The sequence below is a fragment of the Lactuca saligna genome, chromosome 1, assembly GCF_052625555.1.
Source record: "Lactuca saligna cultivar CGN05327 chromosome 1, ASM5262555v1, whole genome shotgun sequence".
Taxonomy (NCBI): Eukaryota; Viridiplantae; Streptophyta; class Magnoliopsida; order Asterales; family Asteraceae; genus Lactuca; species Lactuca saligna.
The window spans coordinates 125,543,473-125,556,795 of record NC_136417.1 but is presented as its reverse complement, the minus strand read 5'-3'; the positions used below and the strand labels follow the sequence as shown (position 1 = coordinate 125,556,795).

The window sequence follows — 13,323 nt, the reverse complement described above, 5'->3', positions numbered from 1 at the left end:
GTCCTACCAATCATGGTTCGTAGAATTTCTCGAAACACAATAATGGCTCAAGCAACTATCAACCAAGTCTTGGAGGTTAACACCAACTTTGGCATTGACACTGTCCGCATTCGCCAACTGGAGTCTGCTTATGAAAGAACTCTAGCCCGCATTATAGCCCTGCAGAGGGAACTTACTGAAACACGAGCTGAAGTTAGGGAACTTCGAGCTCAGTAAGCAAGAATTGCCAGGCTTGTGAGGGACATAGAACGTCTACTATCATAATCAAGGACTCATGCTAGCAGCTCTCGTCGCCGATAGAATCTCATCGACTCATCTTTTGGATATAAGCTAGTTTATCTAAAAACTTTGGTCTAATTTCCTATCCTTGTAAATCTTAGACCTGTTAGGTCTTGATCTAGTCATAGTTGTTTTAAATTTTTTCCTATCTTGGTTGATGTAAGGTCTACTCGTAGGCCATTTTCCTAAACTTGTTACATCTGTAATCCGAGTATTATTGACAGATATCTAATCATATGGAAATTATTATCCAAATGTTGTCATCTTCATTTAGTCATACTATTCATTTGTTGTTGGACTATGGGGAGTTAGTCCGTGAGACACATTCATTATTTATTTATTCTTATCCATATCGTCATCTTTTAAACGTATAGTTAAAGATGCCGCCACGCAGGAATCCCAAGCGTAACCCTAACAATGAAACACCGACACCACCACCTCCACCTCCTCAATTTGATGTTGTCATGTTCCAGGCAGCAGTCACTGCAGCTGTGGCAGCTGCCATGTCACAGATCAATACCCCTATTACTACTGGTTCAGGAATTGGCATACATACTTCCAACCATGGCGATAGTCATGGGCAACCCCGGGAGTGCACCTATAAAGACTTTACGAATGCTAAGCCCCGGATGTTTAATGGAACGGGTGGTGTGATGGTTTTAAGGCAGTGGATTGAAAGAACGGAATCAGTATTTGAAATATGCACCTGCCCCGAGCATAGCAAAGTCAAGTTAGCAACTTACACATTTACTGATAGGTCTCTAACTTGGTGGAATAGCCACGTTAAGGTACTTACCCTGATAGTGGCAAACTCGATAAGCTGGGAGAGCTTGAAGATCATGTTGATGAGAGAGTACTGTCCACGAAGAGAGATTCAAAAACTCGAGCACGAACTCTGGACTCTGGGAATGATTGGTACCGACATAGCAACCTATACCAATAGATTCTGCGAGCTGGCAATCCTTTGCTCAGATATGATTGCTCCCGAGAGCAAGAAAATAGAGCGATACATTTTGGGACTATCGCCCCAAATTCAATCAAGCATGTTAGCTTCAAAACCTGACACTTTTGAAAGTACCAAGGAGCTGGCACAATCGCTTATTGATTACGGAAATCATCAAAACTCAACAACTTCTGCACCAGAACCACACAAGGGAAACAACAAGAAGAGAGGGTGGAATAAAGGGAAGGGTGGGTCTTCCCAAGAATCCTCGAAGAAACAACAACTAGTTGTCGTAAACGTTGCAACGGTACCTACTACCGTTCCTACAAATCTCTACCCAACAAAGCCTTATGTGGGAAACCTCCCAAAGTGCACCAAGTGCAATTACCACCACCACGGACCGTGTCGGGAAATGCAGTGCTCCAACTGCAACAGAAAGGGGCACACTGTCCGTTTCTGCAAGGCCCTCACAAAACCGATCACTCAAATTCCCGGTGCTGGTGTAGGCCAAGCATGCTACGGTTGCGGCGAGGTGGGCCACTACAAAAGAAACTGCCCAAGGGCAGCAAATACCGGCGGAGTGGGACGAGTATTAGCTATTGGTCACGAGGAAGCCGTAGCTGATCCTACAGTAGTTGCTGGTACGTTTCTTCTCGATAATTCATATGCATGCATCCTATTCGATAGCGGAGCAACGAGAAGCTTTGTGAGCCAAAACTTTATTCACTTACTTAAACATAAACCTAGCATGTTAGAAGAATCATTCAATGTAGAAATGGCAAATGGGAAAATGGAAAACACTAATTGCATATACATGGGTTGTACATTAACCTTAGACGGTCACTCTTTCCCAATCAAACTTATGCCAGTCCAAGTAAAAAGTTTCGACGTTATGGTTGGCATGGATTGGTTAAGTCCTCTTCGCGCCGACATCATGTGCTTTGAAAAAGCCGTTCGTTGAAATCTCCCTAACCATGAAACATTAGTGATCTACGACAACAAATCAAGTACAAACTTTCGCATCATTTCGTGCATCCAAGCTCGAAAGTGTTTGCGGAAGGATTATCAGGCATTTCTTGCACACATCGTCGATACGAGTCGGGAGGTAAAGGATATACACAGCATCCTATAGGTACGGGATTTCCCCAATATCTGCCCAGAAGAATTACCGGGATTACCACCACAACACCAAGTCGAGTTCAGAATCGACTTAATTCCAGGGGCTACCCCTGTAGCAAAATCGCCTTATCGTCTGGCACCAACAGAGATGCAAGAACTTTCCAGTCATCTTAACGAACTTCACCAAAAAGGATTCATTAGACCAAGTTTCTCACCTTGGGGAGCACCGGTCTTGTTTGTAAAGAAGAAAGACGGATCGTTCCGGATGTGGATCGACTACTGAGAGCTGAACAAACTCACTGTCAAGAATCGTTACCCTCTACCCCACATTGAAGACCTACTTGATCAACTTCAAGGAGCGAGCTACTTCTCGAAGATAGATCTACGATCCGGATATCACCAATTACGAGTACTAGAGGAAGACGTTCCCAAGACAGCCTTCCGAACCCGTTATGGACACTACGAATTTGTAGTGATGCCGTTCGGATTAACCAACGCACCAGAAATATTCACGGACCTAATGAATAGAGTGTGCCGTCCTTACTTGGATCAATTCGTCATCGTATTCATTGATGATATACTTATCTACTCCCGAAGTAAGGAAGAACATAGTCAACACCTACGGAGGGTCTTAGAAACACTACGATCAGAGAAGCTCTATGCGAAGTTCTCTAAATGTGAATTTTGGATTCGAAGAGTCGAATTTTTGGGCCACGTTGTTAGCGAAAAAGGGATACACGTGGACCCCTCCAAAATTAAGGCCATTAAGAATTGGTCGGCACCAAAGACACCTACTGAGATTCATCAATTTCTAGGTCTAGCTGGCTACTATCGCAGATTCATAAAGAACTTCTCTAGCATCGCGAAACCTCTTACTACATTAACCCAGAAAGGCGTGGTCTTTGACTGGGAAGCAAAACAAGAGAAGGCGTTCCAAACTCTGAAACAAGCCTTATGCACCGCACCAATACTATCCCTCCCCGAAGGGATAGAAGATTTTGTAGTATATTGCGATGCATCGAATCAAGGGCTTGGTTGTGTTCTTATGCAACGAGGGAAGGTTATTGCTTATGTCTCCCGTTAGCTTAAGACACACGAAGTAAACTATACAACACACGATCTCGAGTTAGGAGTAGTGGTATTTGCTTTAAAGATCTGGAGACACTACCTGTACGGAACAAAGAGTACTATTTACACCGACCACAAGAGCCTTCAACACATTTTCGATCAGAAGGAGCTCAACATGCGACAACGACAATGGGTCGAGTTACTCAATGATTACAAATGCGAGATTCGTTATCATCCTGGCAAGGCCAATGTAGTAGCTGACGCCCTCAGTCGAAAAGAATACACTGGTCGGAGAGTCAAATATCTGAATATGACCATCCATTCCCACTTATCCACGCAAATTAAAGAGGCTCAACTAGAAGCTTTACAACCCGAGCATGTGACGGGTGAATCCCTGAGAGGAATGGAAAAGAATCTAGAAATCAAGGGAGTCGGAGCCTATTATCTCATGGACCGTATCTGGACACCAAGACATGGTGGTTTCAGGGATGTGGTCATGACTGAAGCGCACAACACGAGGTATTCCGTTCACCCAGGTTCAGATAAAATGTATTTGGATCTTAAGAAACTGTACTGGTGTCCTAACATGAAAGCAGAGATTGCTACCTTTGTATGTAAATGTCCTACTTGCACTAAGGTTAAGGTCAAGTACCAGAAACCTTCAGGATTACTACAACAACCAGAGATACCGTAATGGAAATGGGAACGGATCACTATGGATTTCATAACCAAGTTGCCCAAGACAACGGGTGGACTTGATACCATATGGGTTATCGTCGACAAATTGACCAAATTGACGCATTTTCTACCAATCAAGGAGACTGACAAGATGGAAAGGCTTACAAGAACTTACATAAGGTAAATAGTACGATTGCATGGGGTTCCGATGTCCATTATCTCCGATACAGATAGTAGATTTACATCAAGGTTCTGGCAGTCACTACAAAGTTCCCCAGGGACTAGATTAGACATGAATACAGCCTACCATCCACAAACAGACGGGCAAAGTGAGAGAACGATACAAACTTTGGAAGATATGCTGAGAGCCTGTGTGATTGACTTTGGAAAGGCATGGGATATCCATTTACCCCTTGTCGAATTTTCATACAACAATAGTTATCATACGAGCATAAAGGCTGCTCCATTTGAAGCCCTCTATGGCCGCAAGTGCAGATCCCCTCCGTGCTGGACCGAAGTTGGCGACACACAACTAGCTAAAGGACGAGATACTGAAAATACTCTCACCGGTTCGGAAATCATACGAGAAACGACAGAGAAGATCGTTCAGATTCGTGAACGGTTGAAAGCATCTAAAGACCGACAGAAAAGCTATGCTGACCAACGGAGAAAACCTTTGGAATTCCAAGTAGGAGACCCTGTTCTATTGAAAGTCTCGCCATGGAAAGACTTAATACGTTTTGGAAAGCGTGGAAAGCTAAATCCAAGGTACATAGGGCCTTTCGAGATTCTCGCCAGAATCGGCCCTGTAGCTTACAAACTTAATCTACTACATGAACTTAGTAACATACACCCAACCTTCCACGTATCGAATTTGAAAAAGTGTCTATCCGATGAGACTCTTGTTATCCCACTCGACGAGATCGAGATTAACGAGAGCCTCAACTTCATGGAAGAACCAGTAGAGATCATGGACCGAGAGGTCAAACAAAGGAAACAAAGTCGCATACCCATCGTGAAAGTCCGCTGGAACGCCAAGCGAGGACCTGAATTCACATGGGAATGCGAAGATCAGATGAAACAAAAGTACCCGCATCTTTTTCTTTGATTCACTTGTATCTTTCTTGCTTTAAATTTCGGGACGAAATTTCCTCTAACAGGGGGATGATGTGACAACCCAATATTTCAACTACATGTAAACGACCTAAAAAGTCAAGTATTGTAACCACGTTAGTTGTAATAAAATTAACTTCGAAAATAAAATATCAAAAAATCACTAATTAAATTACATATTATGTTAGATGTCATTAAACCGCGATCGTACGTAAAAAGAACGCCTAAATCTGACTTCGTATAAGAAAGTTATGAATTTTTCAAGTTTGGCTTAACGGCAGACGGCGAAAAACTCGAATCAGAGATCGAGCGACTTTTGGCCGGAATGACCTAAACGAGAATCGAAGGTCTCAACAATGGTATTTCAGCGGTAAAAAGTCTGGCAAAAACCGACGTCAGATAAAGAAGTTATGAATTTCTAAAGAAATTTTCTTACCACGACCTTTTAAAAAATAAATAATAAAAATAATTTCAGAATTTGCCAACGGGATCTATACGAAAGTTGTAGAGTATGGTCTCACCTTCGCGTGGATATAAAGAACGTCGAAAAGGGAGTTTGTATGAAGAAGATATGAATTTTTGAAGTTTATTAAATAATTAAAATATAAATTTAATTAAAAACCCTTGGTATTATCCGAAGGGGAGTCACCAGATAGGGCCAAGTTACGCCTAGCGTACGTGAGGCCTTGGCCTCGGATCGTCCACGTCGCGCCTGTGCGAGGCTATGCCCCGTCCCATCCGAGCTCCAAGGCAGTCGAGGACTCGGTCACGCATGATGCACGCGTACGCCCAACGTACACGCGTACGCCCAGCGTACGAGGTCGGTTCCCAGCCCCTATAAAAGGGATGCGAGGGTTCCGGAGAAATGACACCATTTCTCTCATTTCTCTTATGTTCTTGCCTCGTTTTCCGTGCCCGTGATACCCCGTATCCCCGATCACTTTGCTCAAGTCCCGAAGGTCGTTTGTGCTCCTGAGATTCCCGAGAATCCCGAGGAAATCCACTTTCTCGAGCTGGAATTTTGTCCGGTTTTCTTCCTGCAACCTCCGATCTTACAAGTGAGTTCATACCCCTATAATTCACACTTTTAAATGTTTTATGAGTACTTTTACATGCTTTTAAGGGGGGAATACAAGTAAAACAGTCGATTATTATCGTGTATTATATAAACTTTCACTATACGCGTTTTATCAAAGGAATCATATGTGATTTAAAACTATTATAAGGAAACTTTCATATGCAAATTATACCACGACAACATTTTATCTTTTGAAATGAGAAACGATTTACGTATTTATATAAATCAGATACTTTGCTTATACTACATTTCTGTGTGTCGGTTTTGGCACTACAAAAAATACGCTTTTCATAACAAGTGAACATTTTCACTAAGAGTTTATTATACGAACGAAACACACTTTTAGAAAACTATAATAGGCATAGTTTTACGAGAATACTACGAACTTTTACATACATGGAAATACTATTTCAAGAAGCTACTTTCATATACAATAACGAACGAACGTCTGCACACGTAAATCTGTTTTATACTAAGTTTTGTGAGACATTAACTTCAACTACGTTCGAGTACACATTTCAAGTCCTGTATTATATACCAGAATCCCTTGGAGGGGGAGCATGGTGTTTGTGTATAGATCTATACGGGCTTGACAACCCGCGCCCTGACTGTTAGCTACAGTCCACGATTTGGGGTAACAAACGTCAGAACATTCCAACGCCTGAAGAACGTTGTGTATAGGCATTCCTTGTCAATAGTATGGTTATAAAACTGACATAGAGTATTAAAAACACAATGATTTACGGGGTTTTTCAGACGTATTGGACATTTTATACGTACATACATTGACTAGAAACAAACATTGGTCTTGAAAGAAGGCTACATTTATACTAGTAGAAAATATAGGATTTTCTAGGAACAAACAAACAAAAACAAAAACATTTCATTTCATACAAACATTGTCATTAAATACTTATGAAACTCACTAGCTTAAATGCTGATCTACTCTTTCAAAACTACTTGTATGTCCTAGGGATTCAATAATTACAAGTAACAAACAGGTTTTGGAGAAGGGACGCTGCGACGCCAGTTTAATTTCATATTTTGACATCATATTGTAATTGGTTTTGAACATGTGCTCTTTTAAACAATGTAAACTTTCAATTATATACATGATGGTTGTATTGCTTTCTTTACTATGTATTTGTTTATTACGTTACCACATGAAATCATCCGCCCCCGAATGTTTCCGCCGTTCTGGTTTGGGGGTGTGACATATATATATATATATATATATATATATATATATATATATATATATATATATATATATATATATATATATGGTCTGTTAGGTGTTCAATATAAAAATATTCTGTAACATGAAGATAATAGTAAAATTTTGAAAATTTTAAACTAAATCATGTTTGAGTTTTATGTTTAACGACATTACAATGCATATATGATACAAAACGACGTATTATAATGAGTTTGTTCCGTAACCCTATATACCTTTAAGGGTATATATATATATATATATATATATATATATATATATATATATATATATATATATATATATATATATGGTTCATTTGAGAAAAAATCTAAAAATATTTTTAAAATGTAAAATTAAAGTTAAAGTTCGAAAATTCTTTTTTTAATTATTATTTTCGTCACTTTAGTTACCTAAAAAAATAAAAAAATAAAAATAAAATTACCGTTTTTATGAAAAATACGTGAAATATTCTAATGTGATTTTTAGAATGTTAGAATATTCTACTAGATTTGTTAGATATGTAAAATATTATAACATTCTACTAGAGTATGTAAAAAATGTATTTTTCATTTTAATATTTTTTTGGAAAATATAAATGACGAAAATAGTAACTGAAAGTTTTTTTTTTCGAAAATTATCAATTATTTTGCATTTTAAAAATGTTTTTTATATACAAAATGAGTGGTTAAGATTGTGTCTCACGGTCTCACAAAATTAAACCGTTTCATATGAACATATATATATATATATATATATATATATATATATTGAACAATTTCAATTCGTTGAATAAATCATCACCATCGATGTCTGATATGTGGTTATTTTGTAACATTTTTTTTCAAGATTTTTGCAAATTGGACTTTATTTTATCAGTATTTAATAATTTCAACTATTTTGTTGTGAATTAGATCTAAAAATATCTTAAGGATGCTTGTATTGCTCAAACTATGCACACAAAATTATCAATCCATAATACTTTTTAACGTGAAATTACATATACTAGTTCCGATGAACCAACAACATTCTCATCAAAATTTCTTTTTTAAAATTTCCTTTTTTTCTCAACAAACACTAGAGAAATTCCTAAATCAGAAGCTATAGCTATGACACAATTTAAAACCTTCTAAAAACTATGGTGCATGCACTCTTTTAAAAACTCCATAAATGTTTACACACTATTCATTGCGATACATATACTTTCATATTGTATTTGCATGTTCATGTTGTTTACTTTATGCAATATATAATGTCATATTATGATACCATTGATAAAGTCAAATATGTCTAGTTCATACTCTGACTAAACAAATAACACTACTTTTTATCTTTATACATGTCTCTTCATCAATAAATTTATACAAAACTTCTACAATTTCAAAAGCTCGATTAGTTTTGTTTTCTTAATTTATGGTGTGATTCATTTTTTTTTTTTTTTTTTTTTAAATTGTTGATAAACTCAATGGTTTAGGATTTGTATTTTATAATAATATTTTAATTATTTTGTTGGTTCTTTTATTTTTTTTAGTTAAGATGGGTTCAAAGATCAAATGTTACACTGTGCAAGACTAATTGCCATGACTAATTATTTTAATATAATAACACATAAAAATACTTCTATTAAAAAAATTATACGATAGTTATAGTATGTTTCTAAATTTGGAGGTCCCTTACAATCACATCAATCATCACAATCATGGATTCTAGCAACCGGAAGCTTGGATTTGTTAGTGGCGGTGTACAGTCATCGGGAACCGCCTCTGGAATCCAAAACCAGGAAGAGATTGAGCTTCCGGAGAGTGATGATGAAGAAGAAGATGATGGGAAAGTTGAGATCTCATAGAAAGATGTTCCGGAAGCTGTTTTTGGAGGACTTGTGAGAAAAAGAGATGAAGAATAAGAACAAGTGAAAAAAGATAATGAAAATGGTGATGCTGCACTTGAAAGAATTAAGCGAATTCGACAGGGAAACTAGTTTTTTTTTTTTTGAATTTTTGAATTTTTGAATGTTTTAGTTGGGAATCGTTTAAAAAACTGTATTGTAAAAAACTTGTTATTGTATTTCTACGAGTCTTTTTGGTGTTGGGATATCATTAGTTTTGAATTGTACCTAATCGATCCAAAGACCCACAATTTTGTTGCTTTACTTTTCAATTTGATTTTAGGGTAAGTGCAAAGTATAAAACTTATTTTCATATATTTATTTATTGGGCTAATGTAATATTTGTTTATAGGCATTCACACCGCTCCGTAGACCACTCTCATCTGTCTTTCAAATGTATCAATATTCATTTGCAATGCCACGTGAGACTTGAATTTCAAGTATCACAAGCATTTCAAAAGAGCCATTACAAAAATAATTATCTTCTTTTTGTTTAGTATTCATTTTAATTTATTTAATTTTTACATTTACTTATAAAAATCTTTGAATGATATCAAGTTAGAAGTTGAATTATAAGAACATTAGACAATTACAATGTATATATATAATACAAAACGACGTTATATGATGAGTTTGGGTACCTAAGATTATATACCCTTAAGGGTATATTCACTTTTCCCATATATATATATATATATATATATATATATATATATATATATATATATATATATATATATATATATATATATATATATATATATATATATATATATATATATATATATATATATATGGAAAACTGCAATAAAATCTCTACATATTAGCCTCATAATCGATTTAATCCCTATATAATTTTTTTATTCAATTAAATCCAAATACCAGTAATCGTATTCAATTTAACCCTTTGATCCGGTCAACAGGTCATCTAACTTTCAAAAATTACATTTTTGGCCCAAATTTCAAAATTTATTACACAGTTGGTCCAAAATTTACACTTTTGGCCCATATTTTAATTTTTGTTACAAATTTGGTTAAAAATTTTCTCTTTTTGCCCAAATTTTAGAATTTTATTACGAATTCATCCTCACCTTAATTTTTTTTCTCAAAACATTGTTTCAAATATGTTTTTCTTTATAAAATCATATTTATACAAAAAAAGGTATTTTCAAATAAAAATCTTATAAATTCTATATACAAAACTTTTTTTTAAAATTTTTTGTATATGAAATATCTAGTTCTAAAACTATATATTTATTAAGTATATAAATATATACAAATCCGTTTTTATAAAAAAATGTATATTACAAAAAAAAAATGTAAACAAACGCCTATCACCTCTATATATATATATATATACCATTTTATAAAGCATACATAATCAAAGTCTTAAAGACAAGTTATCAAGCACAATGTACAACAAATAAAGCATATGATCTTAAAACAAAGAGGTACAAATATGCAAAGTTTGACTAATTTAGACTAAAATCCGGAGTTTCAGAAAATATTCCCGCTCAAGTATATAGAAAATAAAATTTCAAATTTTTTTGAAAAAAAGCTTACTAAGTTGATCGTCATGTGATTCATATTCCCGCTCAAGATAGCCCTTTCACGTGGATTGCCACATGTGTTTCACACAGATCGGCATGTGTGAGTTGGGGGTCGTTGATCCACTACTATAATCAACGGTTATTCATCCTTCTACTTTGCTTAATTAAATTGGTATACAGAACACCTCCACCCAACTCTCAGAACTCTCTCTCACCGAAAATCGGTATCTCAAAAAGAATCCATAGCCCTCCTCCTTCTCTCATACGTTACCGACAACCTTTACCACCACTATAACCTTTACTACTTACCATGGTAGACCAATACCACGATCAGTTGCACGACACCGACCACCTTCAGACCCGTCAATGTCCTCCAATCACCCCACTTCAAAAAAACTTTGTAAACCCCCTCTGTCTTTGGGTCTCATCATCAACATCTCTTTCTGCCTTCAACAATACACACACGCCTACAAGTTTTCATTCTACAGCCAGGAAAATAGATTTGTGTTGTTGATAGTGTTGATTTGGAAAATTAAAAGATCCCGACGGCTTGAAACCCAAAGGCCACTAATCACCACCACCGAACATCCCACCAGCAGTAACCTCTTTCAGATACGAGAAAAGTTCATTTTCTACAAATACATTATAATTTTTATGTGTTAACAAGTTTCTTGTTATTCATGTTTATCTTAGCATGATTGTGCATTAATATTTATTTCTAGGGTTTTGGCGGTTGCTGGATAAAGGCAAACTAATAGTGGTTTAACGAATTGTCAGGTTTATCTTCCCCTTATTCTCTTTCTCTGCTTATTTGTCGCTCATATAAGTATTTGTATCTTAAATTAGTATACATTAATTTTCTTAAAGTGAGTAGCTTCATTCTTTCTCACAGCTCTTATATGTTGCATCTCTTTAAAAAATTTGGTTTTGTACTTATTGGATTCTTCATGTGAAAAGGAGGTGAGAACGAGATGCATTTTTACCAATCTACCTTTTATATCAAGTCTAATATTCTTTATTTGGGCCGGGGTTCAATGTTTGTACAGATACAACTCATACCTGTATAAAATTTGTTGCAAAGTGTTCAAGATTAATCAAAATCCTAATTTTATTGAGGGTGTTATGGAGCCTTACACTATTTGATATTTCTATGCTTCTGAAGTTTTTGAATAAATTATAGGATCACATTTAGCACCATTCTTTATTTAAATTGCAATTATTACTGGTTGGTTATTATGTTACCAACATCTCAGGGGAGTATGTATAATCTGTTCATACAATCAATCTTATAGTAAGGTTTGGCCGTGTCTCAAACTTTGGTGGCTTTTACACTTCTTGGCCGAAAGCTCTCACCTTTTGTGCATAAAGTTAACAAATTTTCAGTTAAACTATGATTTTTTTCTTAAAATAACAAACATGGTAAGACTTTATTAAAATATTAGTTGGGTTTTAAGTACAAACTTATATGGCTTGCATACTATTTGTTTTCATCATACATCTTGATTTATACTAAATTTGATGATGTCAAGGTTTTACATTGGAGTAATGTATGGAAACACATGTTATTTCTACAAGGTTTTACATACTGAATTACTAATATGCACAAGGTACAACCCTTTGTTGCATGCTTATGCTTTGGCTTTATAAGACTGAACAATCTACACAAAGTATTACCTTACAATCCATGAAATCAACATGAATTACAAGATAACACTTCTTACTTCTTACTTTTTACTTTTATATGTAATTATAACCAATAAGCTGAAAAGCTTAATAAGTCTAACATCCTTATATTTGTTGGTTTTGAATTTGATGGTTTCTTTCGACGTCTACAGATTTACTTGATGATTTGAAGTAGGAATCAACTGAAATCTACATCTTCATTGTTTGAATTGTATGTCTTTCTCATGTTGTAACTTTATTTCCCCAAGTGTATTTCATTTTTTGTTGTATGACGGGTTTAACAAATACACGGTGAAGGTTTGTAGATGGTAAATGTATGGTTTGTATGGTATATTTGAATATTCCCAATTTTGTTTTATATGTAAATTTTGTAATTAATTCACAATGATGTATTGTGTTTGTCAATATTGATATGTGTGTGAATTGTCAAAATATATGTATTACAAGATCTTTTAGTGTTGGAATATATTCATATTTCAAGTATTATTTATAAATAATAACTACATTAACAAACATGGAAGCCAATGAACCATAATCTACTAAGTTTGTAATTTTTGGTAAACCATAATGATTATTTATATGATTTTATCTTTTTTTTTTATTACATATAACATAATTTTTTATTATTAAATACAAAAGAAAGATATATATTTCAAAAATGAATTATTGTGCGAATAATGCTTATAATTAAAAAAGTATATTCTCACGTTG

The 13,323-nt window shown here is 35.3% G+C and overlaps 1 long non-coding RNA gene across 1 annotated transcript; it reads left to right on the top strand.

Annotated features, from left to right (window-relative positions):
* The first annotated feature begins 11,011 nt into the window (after positions 1-11,011).
* On the top strand, positions 11,012-13,060 carry LOC145044153 (uncharacterized). The gene is made up of 2 exons (XR_013681233.1): positions 11,012-11,706; positions 12,765-13,060. It is a non-coding gene; the product is annotated as an uncharacterized LOC145044153 (long non-coding RNA).
* Positions 13,061-13,323: the final 263 nt, after the last annotated feature.